This window comes from Chelonoidis abingdonii, chromosome 7 (genome assembly GCF_003597395.2).
Source record: "Chelonoidis abingdonii isolate Lonesome George chromosome 7, CheloAbing_2.0, whole genome shotgun sequence".
Lineage (NCBI taxonomy): Eukaryota > Metazoa > Chordata > Testudines > Testudinidae > Chelonoidis > Chelonoidis abingdonii.
The window spans coordinates 85,652,922-85,662,453 of NC_133775.1; the positions used below are offsets into that span (position 1 = coordinate 85,652,922).

Below are 9,532 nucleotides of genomic sequence, written 5' to 3' on the forward strand. Positions count from 1 at the left end.
CCACCCCCAGAACTGATTTTTCACACTTGCTGTCTGGCCACCTTAATTGCAGCTGACAAAATGTGTTGTAAGTATCACACAGATCTCTCTCATTAGAAGAGCTTTCTGCTAAATTCTGCACATGCCCAGCCTAGTCATACTCCCTACCTACATCTGGCTTCTCTCACTCAGCGCAAAACGAAATACACACAAGATGACATTTGGAAAGATGAGAGTTTCAGTTGATGAACCTGCCAGATAATAGCTGCTGCTGCTGCTGGAAATATAGCAGGGGAATACACCAGAGAGATTACACTGATCAGACCTTTTGAGAACTTACCAGGGAAATCCAGAAAATTTATAATTTGGGATTCTGAAGAAAAGTACAGGGAAATGAGAGCCAGAATTTCCACTGACTTGCTGTGTAACCTTTGGCAAGTTACATCACTTTGTGTGCCTCCAGTTTGTCCTCTCAACTTTCTCCTGCCCTGTTAACTCAAGAGTAAATAGGCCAGCTACAGTTCTGATTTCAGCAGCAGATCTTTTCATCATTCTGGATCTATAACCAGGTGTTAGATAGAAGTTGATGTGCCTCCCATCTCTCTTGTGTGGCGTAGTGTACAAAAGAGATAGAGAAATGAATTTTCCAAACAAACATTCCATTCCTACATGGAAACTATTGCCATGCTTGATAAATGGAAGTGTGTCAACAAATTCTTTAAAAACAACTGTGTGATAAGCAACACCGTTGAGAAACCATTCTCTGACTTCATCATCCTCCGTAACCATGTCATGAAAATCACCTGGATGACTGCTTGAAACTCTTGACACTGCACACTCCTCCTTTTCCATGTGTGTGACCTCCACTTGGCTGTTGTGAGGCTTGTTAGCTACATTGCCTCCCATTTCTCCTACCTCTGAGGTTTTCACAGTGTCATCCACAGCAATTTCCTTTTCCACGTTTCTCTGTGATATGTTTTCCTCACCCAATTTTGAAGACTCTTTAAATACTTTTAGTTGGGAGATACTGTACAACGTTGCTAAACCTTTCCCTAACTTGTTTTCTAATTTAAGTTGTTTGCCCTCTACAGCAGCAGGTTTGTACGGTCCCACCTAGGTTGGTTGTAGTTGCCCTCCCCCTTTCTTGTTTTCCTTCTTGTATTCAGTAACATGACAGTGTCACCAAACTTGAATATTATTTCCCCAGATTTATGAGTCTTAGTTTTGGCATACTGTATTTGTTGCTTTTCTTCTGCTTTTGAAATATTACTAATAGCCAGTTTAGTTTCAGCATCACGTCTAGCTTCAATTTTCATGATGTACTCTTTGGAGTATTCTTCAAGTTCCTCACAATCTGTTGGCTTTGGAAACAAATGAGAACGAGTTGTGTTTGTTAAAAGAACAATCACAGAATTACATATGCACCTGAAAGCTGAAGGACACTTACCGTCTAGTTGTCTGAGACTTGGTCTGGGAATCTTGCCTCAAAGCCTTACAGTAGTCAATAGGGTGAGAATTTGGTTTTCATGTTTGGTTTTATTCTCAAATAAAATACAATGTTACCAAGAAATTCATCCCAATTAGTCGCACTGTCATCAACCAACTTGCGCAATGCTCTGTAAAAAATGGTGATGGATTATTTGTGGAGGAAGGGGAAAGGACTGTCTTTACTGAGAGAAACTGTATGCAATCGAAAAGGCGTAAAGAGGCCATCCTAGTGCAGTGGGATAATTCCTTTTACTTGAAATAAAAGACAAGTTGAGTTTCAATGTATTAAACATTTGAAGCAATTTGTAGCTTCTGTCATAGTGCATTCTCCTTTCTATTAATACTGTAATTTTCCCTGCCCTAAAATTACCTTTTGATGGATTTATTTGTGTTTTCAGCTAGTCCATTGGTTTGTGGATGGTATGGGTTAGTGAAGCTACATTGTATTCCCAATTTTTTGCACATCTCTAGGTTAAGCTGAAAGGAAAAAAAACGTATGCCATAAACTTTCCTTTGGTGTGTAACCCTCACCCTAACCCTCTCCTCTGATACCTTAGATGGCACATTTTATATGTAAGATCACAATTATATGAAAATGAGGAATATGGGGTACACTCCCCCAAGGTATAGAATGTCACATATTCATTTTCTGATATAGCTGTACATCTACTCTTAAAAGTTTTCTAAAATAAATCACTGTTTAAAAATGTATAGTGTGTATCTTCTAATAATGAAACATATCTAACTCTGAGTTGTGAAGAATATGTATTAAGGCTATAACAACCAACAAGAATGCACTTTTATCTAGAAAACCATGATTAAATTGAGTCTTCCTGACTAATGAATTAAATTATGATTTAAATCAGTTTGATTTAAATCAAATCCACCATGGTTTAGCGCCAGTGTCACAGCCTTATGTACATGTTCGTTACTCAACAAATCTTAAGTGACTCTTTCACTGTATGACAAGAAGCTTAGTCACCATCCTCAAAATACCCATTAGACAAACACTTGATACCAGACACATTTTTGGAGAAGAGAGAACCAATCCCACATTCCTATATTTTCAGAAGTTTTTAAAAAACATTTTGCAAGCAGAATTTCATGGCTATTGCGTAAAAAACCCTTAATGAAAGTGTGAACATTTAAAAATAAATCTTTATTAGTCCCTTTCCACTGTGTAGTAGGTCATACAGTCTATTAATAAAAAAAAATTGAATGCACACAGAACATTGAGAGTAGTGAAAAATATTATAAATAGTATGTGAAATACTTTTGGAAAGCAAGATCATAGGCAGAAAATCCACCACTGTGCTTTATACAGACTTCTCCTTCTGTCACAGTTACACATACATAAGGAGCAAAGAGGTATCATCACAAAAATTACATTCAGAACTGTGGTATTCACATGTCATCTCATTGCTCTCTCATTTAATTTTTGAGACATTTTCTTTAGCCTTTGTCTTCACTGTTAAAACTTAACTTGTCTTATGTTGTTTTCATTAGTTGTATTAGTGAGAAAAAGGCCTATGTCTGCATAATGGGGACACAAGATATATTATACACACTTGGATTATTCTTCAGTGGTTGATAATGTCAGATTCGTCTCATTTTCAGTAAGCTGAGCTGACCTGAAGTGTCTGTCTTCCCATCATCCAGATTCCTGGGACAATCACTTCTCACTGTTCAGTCTTTGTACCTCAGGTGTTTCCGGTTGTTCTTGTAAGCTGTCATTGCCCATCTTTTCTTTCTTCCCCCCAGTTTCTGGAAAGTTCTTGTGCTGTGACCTGGGTCAAACAGCACCCACTGTGTACAGGTATTTGATCTTGGTCAAGTAGTCCCCACTGTAGAGCACTATCATTCAGAGGTTCCTATTGCACACAGTTCCTGGGATAATCTTTATGTCTTTGTGCATTCCTTCAATAAGCCACTAATATTGTCTTGCCTCATCCAACAGAGCACATTTGAAGTACAGAGACATGGGCAATATTTCTAGCCTCAAATACAAAATGTTACATGAATACAGGTTGGATAAACACAGTCAATAGGTCTTAAGTTTTGAAGTGAAACCCCATATCAGCCATCTTGCAAAAAGTATATATTAGCTATGTCATATCCAGATCATAAGCATATTTTCATAAAGAATGTAGAGCAGGGGTCGGCAACCTTTCAGCAGTGGTGTGCCGAGTCTTCATGTATACACTCTAATTTAAGGCTTTGCGTGCCGGTCATAAATTTGAACGTTTTTTAGGAGGTCTCTCTATAAGTCTATAATATACAACCAAACTACTGTTATATCTAAAGTAAACAATGTTTTCAAAATGTTTCAGAAGTTTTATTTAAAATTAAATTAAAATGCAGATCTTATTCATTTAGTGTGATCCTTGCCCTTGCTTTTCCATGCTGAGTTTTCCAGTGTCTGGTGGCACCTATTTAGATACTTTAAGCTGCACACAGGCTTACTTATAAGTTGATAACTGGCTGGCAGGATGTCAGCGGCTGGAACCCCAGATCGGCAGCTGAGGTGAGTGGAGCTGGTGGCTGCTAGGGCTGAGCAGGGCCGGAAGCCTGGGCCCTATCTGGCAGGGGGCCTGCACTGGAACTCCAACTGGAAGCAATGTGAGTGGGGCTGAGGGGATCCCGGCTGGCAAGGGACCAGCAGCCAGAACCCCAGAGCAGTGGCAGGCTGACCACCACCCCTCTGGGGTTTCCACGATCGGTTCCTGCCAGCTGGGGTCTCAGCCTGCTGCCAGCCTGGGATTCCCTCCTCCAGGCCAGCAGCGAGTGCTGAGCGGGGCTGCAGCGGGACCCAGGCAGGAAAGGGGCCAGCAGTGGGAACCCCCGAGCGGCAACGGGCTGAGCAACTCAGCTCGCCCCACGTGCCATGAAAAATCAGTGCATGTGCCACCTTTGGCATGCGTCCCGTAGGTTGCCGACCCCTGCATTACTGGAAGTCGTGGAAGTTACTCCAGGCCAATAGTGAGTGTATGTCTAGATTTTAAACTTTACTCCTCCAAAATCAGATGGTCATTAAATCTGGGGTGTCCCTGGAAATCAGGAATAGTCATGGGTCAGGAAAGGATTAACAAGAGCCCTCAGGGCTTTTATTTGTAAGCATAGGGTTTTTTAACTACACCTCTACACTGATATAACGTGGTCTTCCGGAGCCAAAAACTCTTACTGTGCTATAGATGAGACCACGTTATATCAAACTTGCTTTGGCACCCCCTGCTCCTTGTCCCCTGACTGCCCCCTCCAGAGACCCCCCATCCCTAATCACCCCCGGGACCCCACTCCCTACCCAATCCCCCTGCTCCTTGTCCCCTGACTGCCCCAACCCCTAGCCACACACCCCACCCCCTGACAGGCACTCACTGGAAGTGGTGGGAAGCAGTCCTCCGCTTCCCACTGCCGGTGAGTGTGGGGAGGTTAGGGAAAGGATGCTACCTGTACTCACCTGCGGTGGGAAATGGAGCACCACGGCCCCAGCCCACTCCGCTTTCCTTGCCCCTGCCCCAGCCATGTCGCTGGGTGGGGGGGGTTGGAGAAAGGTCCCACACTCACCAGCAGCAGCGGAAGCAAAGCAGCCCAGCCCCAGCTCGCTCCACTCCGCTAGCTCCCAGCCACGGCGCTGCGCTTCCTGCTCACTAGCAGTGAGAGGCGGAGTGCCACAGCTGGGAGCTGATGCGCTGATCCGCCGGAGCGCTGCTTTACCACGTTGTATGCGAACCTGTGTTATATCGGGTCGCTTTATATCAGGGTAGAGGTGTACCTTCTATTTCAATGTCTGGAGCCCTCTTTCCCCATGCTAAAGCAATTTACCATGGAGGAGGAGAAGGCAGAGGGGTGGGGAAGGGGGCAGAAAACCCTGGGAAAGTTTAACCCAGGAAGGGACTGAAACTGTATGTGACCTCAGCTACATAGAGAAGTAAAGCCTGCAAAGTAAAACCTGTTGCTGAGTTCCTGGTTCCTTCAGCATTATACTCTTGCATGCACAGTGCAAAGAAATGAACAGCCAGGTTCCTGCAGGTTTGGTTAACACTCCAGTATCCACCTGGGCAGAGAAGCACTGAACACCTGGCAGAACCTGCTCACTGATGCTATTTTGAATCCTGTGACTGAGGGTACATCTACACTATGGAATTATTCCGATTTTACATAAACCGGTTTTGTAAAACAGATTGTATAAAATCGAGTGCACGCGGCCACACTAAGCACATTAATTCGGTGGTGTGCGTCCATGTATCGAGGCTGGCGTCGATTTCCGGAGCGTTGCCAGTACCAGTTGTTATGTACTCTCTGCTGTGCCATTGTAAATTGGCAATGAGATGACGGTATCAGTCGTTTCTGTACCGTCTGCTGCTATCATGGCGTGCTCCTGGCTGGCCTTCGCTGAGGTCTGCCGGGGGCACAAAGACAAAAATGGAATGACTCCCCGAGTCAATCCTCCTTTATGGTTATCTAAAAGAGGAGTCAGTTCCGCCTAGAATATGGGGCAAGTGTACTAGATAACCAGTGTACCAGAGAGCACAGCCACTCCATGTCAGATCCCGCAGAAATTATTAGCTGCATGCCATTTCTAGGGGGTGCCCCTGCAACCACCCCACCCGTTGCTTCCCTCTCTCCCAATCTTCCTGGGCTACCATGGCGATGTTCCCTATGTGTGATGAAGTAATAAGAGATGCAGGAATAAGAAACACTGAGTTTTTAGTGAGATTAAATGAGGGGAGGCAGCCTCCAGCTGCTATGACAATCCAGGCAAGACATTAAATGGTGGAGGGGAGAGGAGACCAGCATCCTGCTGCTATGATAGTCTAGGCAGTACAGAATCTTTTTCTTTAGACATGAAGGGGGGGGCTGATGGAACTCTCCCATTTGCTATGATGAGGACAATACCAGCCGTTCTGTACCATCTACTGGGAATGACCGGAGTCATTCCTTATTTTACCCAAGCGGCCCCGGCCAACCTCACCTGAGGCAGCCAGGAGCACTCATAGGATGATGGAGACAGTATTCTTTGTACGGTACCGTCTGCCACCGGGGAGGGAGGGGAAAGGTTCTGCTATTCAGTGCCGCAGCATCGCATCTACCAGCAGCATGCAGTAGACATAGGGTGACATATAAAGAAGTCAAGAACGATTTTTTTTCCCTTTTCGTTCCCGGGTGGAGGGGTGGTAATTGACGACATATACCCTGAACCACCCCGGACAATGTTTTTGACCCTACAGGCATTGGGAGCTCAGCCAAGAATGCAATGCTTTTCGGAGACTGCGGGGACTGTGGGATAGCCTGGAGTCCTCAGTTACCGCCTCCCTCCCTCCATGAGCATCTTTGATTCTTTTGGCTTTCCGTACGCTTGTCACACAGCACTGTGCTGTGGCCTCTGTCTATCATAGCCTGGAGAGTTTTTCAAATGCTTTCTCATTTCGTCTTCTGTAATGGAGCTGTGATAGAACAGATTTGTCTCCCCATACAGTGATCAGATCCAGTATCTCCCGTACGGTCCCATGCTGGAGCTCTTTTTTGGATTTTGGGCCTGCATCACCACCTATGCTGATCAGAGCTCCACGCTGTGGCCAAACAGGAAATGAAATTCAAAATCGCGGGGCTTTTCCTTGCTACCTGGCCAGTGCATCCAAGTTTGGATTCTGTTCAGAGTGGTCACAATGGTGAGGCCAATGACCGTCGATTTGCAGCCACACTAAACCCTAATCCGATATGGTAATACGATTTCAGCACTAGTCTTCTCGTTGAGGAGGAGTACAGAAATCGGTTTAAAGAGCCCTTTAAATCGATATAAAGGCCTCGTTGTGTGGAACAGGGCGCAGCATTAAATCGGTTAATGCTGCTAAAATCGTTTAAACGCGTAGTGTAGACCAGGCCTGAGTCTGGAGGGTGAGGAGTTCAGCTCATTTATAAATGCACACAAACCCCACCTGGTGGCAAGCAGTGTTACATTGCTATCTTCCATTAGAACGGGAACAAAGGTGCAAATCCAAGTTTCTTTTTTGCTCTCTCTTTTAGGGTTACCAACTTTCTAATCACACAAAACTGAACACCCCTGTCCCACCCCCATGTTCCAAACCTTCTCCAATGCCCTGCCTCTTCTCTGAGGCTCTGACCCTGTTCGCTTCATCCCCTCCTCTGTTTCACTCACTTTCACTGGGCTAGAGCAGGCGAGTGCACTGTGTGTGGAGGTGGGGACTGAGGATTCTGGCTGGGGTGTGGGCTCTGGGGAAGGGCCAGGGATAAGAGGTTTGGGGTGCATGAGAGGGTTCCGGGCTCGGGTACAGGGGGGTGAGGGCTCTGGCTGGGGATGAGGTCTTTGGGTGCTTGGCCAGGTTTTGGGTGCAGTGGCATGGTGGGGTCCCAGCAGCACTTATCGCAGTTCAAAGGAAGCAGCCACCAGGTCTCTGCAGCCTCTACGTGCATGGGTGACCAGCAGCTCTGCGCAGTGCATGCTGCCTTTCATGCTCGCATGCGTCACCCCCGCAGATCCCATTGGTTGCGGTTCCGGGCCAATGGGAGCTCCAGAGTCAGTACTTGAGGTGGGGCAGCATGCAGAGCCTCCCATCCCTGGCTGTCCCAGTGCCTAGGGACCACAGGGACTGGGTGGCCGATCTCTCTCTTGATTCTTTGGCTTTCCGTTACGCTTGTCACACAGCACTGTGCTGTGGCCTCTGTCTATCATAGCCTGGAGAGTTTTTCAAATGCTTTCTCATTTCGTCTTCTGTAATGGAGCTGTGATAGAACAGATTTGTCTCCCCATACAGTGATCAGATCCAGTATCTCCCGTACGGTCCATGCTGGAGCTCTTTTTGGATTTGGGCCTGCATCACCACCTGTGCTGATCAGAGCTCCACGCTGGGCAAACAGGAAATGAAATTCAAAAGTTCGCGGGGCTTTTCCTTGCTACCTGGCCAGTGCATCCAAGTTTGGATTGCTGTTCAGAGTGGTCACAATGGTGAGGCCAATACCGTCGATTTGCAGCCACACTAACCCTAATCCGATATGGTAATACCGATTTCAGCACTAGTCTTCTCGTTGAGGAGGAGTACAGAAATCGGTTTAAAGAGCCCTTTAAATCGATATAAAGGGCCTCGTTGTGTGGACGGGCGCAGCATTAAATCGGTTTAATGCTGCTAAAATCGGTTTAAACGCGTAGTGTAGACCAGGCCTGAGTCTGGGAGGGTGAGGAGTTCAGCTCATTTATAAATGCACACAACCCCACCTGGTGGCAGCAGTGTTACATTGCTATCTTCCATTAGAACGGAACAGAAGGTGCAAATCCAAGTTCTTTTTTGCTCTCTCTTTTAGGGTTACCAACTTTCTAATCACACAAAACTGAACACCCCTGTCCCACCCCCATGTTCCAAACCTTCTCCAATGCCCTGCCTCTTCTCTGAGGCTCTGACCCTGTTCGCTTCATCCCCCTTCCCTCTGTTGCTCACTCACTTTCACTGGGCTAGAGCAGGGGAGTGCAGTGTGTGTGGAGGTGGGGACTGAGGATTCTGGCTGGGGGTGTGGGCTCTGGGGAAGGGCCAGGGATAAGAGGTTTGGGGTGCATGAGAGGGCTCCGGGCTCGGGTACAGGGGGGTTGAGGGCTCTGGCTGGGGATGAGGTCTTTGGGGTGCTTGGCCAGGGTTTTGGGGTGCAGTGGCATGTGTGGGGTCCCAGCAGCACTTATCGCAGTTCAAAGGAAGCAGCCACCAGGTCTCTGCAGCCTCTACGTGCATGGGTGACCAGGCAGCTCTGCGCAGTGCATGCTGCCTTCATGCTCGCATGCGTCACCCCCGCAGATCCCATTGGTTGCGGTTCCGGGCCAATGGGAGCTCCAGAGTCAGTACTTGAGGTGGGGGCAGCATGCAGAGCCTCCCATTCCCTGGCTGTCCCAGTGCCTAGGGACCACAGGGACCTGGGTGGCCGCTTCCGGGAGCAGAACAGAATTAGTGCAGGTAGGGAGCCTGCCTTAGCCCCGGGTCCCACTGTGCCACCAAACAGACTTTTAACACCCCAATTGGCAGTGCTGACTGGAGCCCCCAGGGTTACTTCTCAACTGGGTGTT

General features: G+C 46.9%; 1 long non-coding RNA gene across 1 annotated transcript; it reads right to left on the reverse strand.

The window, feature by feature from the left end:
• Window positions 1-1,330: 1,330 nt before the first annotated feature.
• LOC142047165 (uncharacterized) lies at window positions 1,331-1,907 on the reverse strand. Its single transcript, XR_012656337.1, has 3 exons — window positions 1,838-1,907; window positions 1,427-1,595; window positions 1,331-1,340 (listed from the first exon to the last, which is right to left on the reverse strand). It is a non-coding gene; the product is annotated as an uncharacterized LOC142047165 (long non-coding RNA).
• Window positions 1,908-9,532: the final 7,625 nt, after the last annotated feature.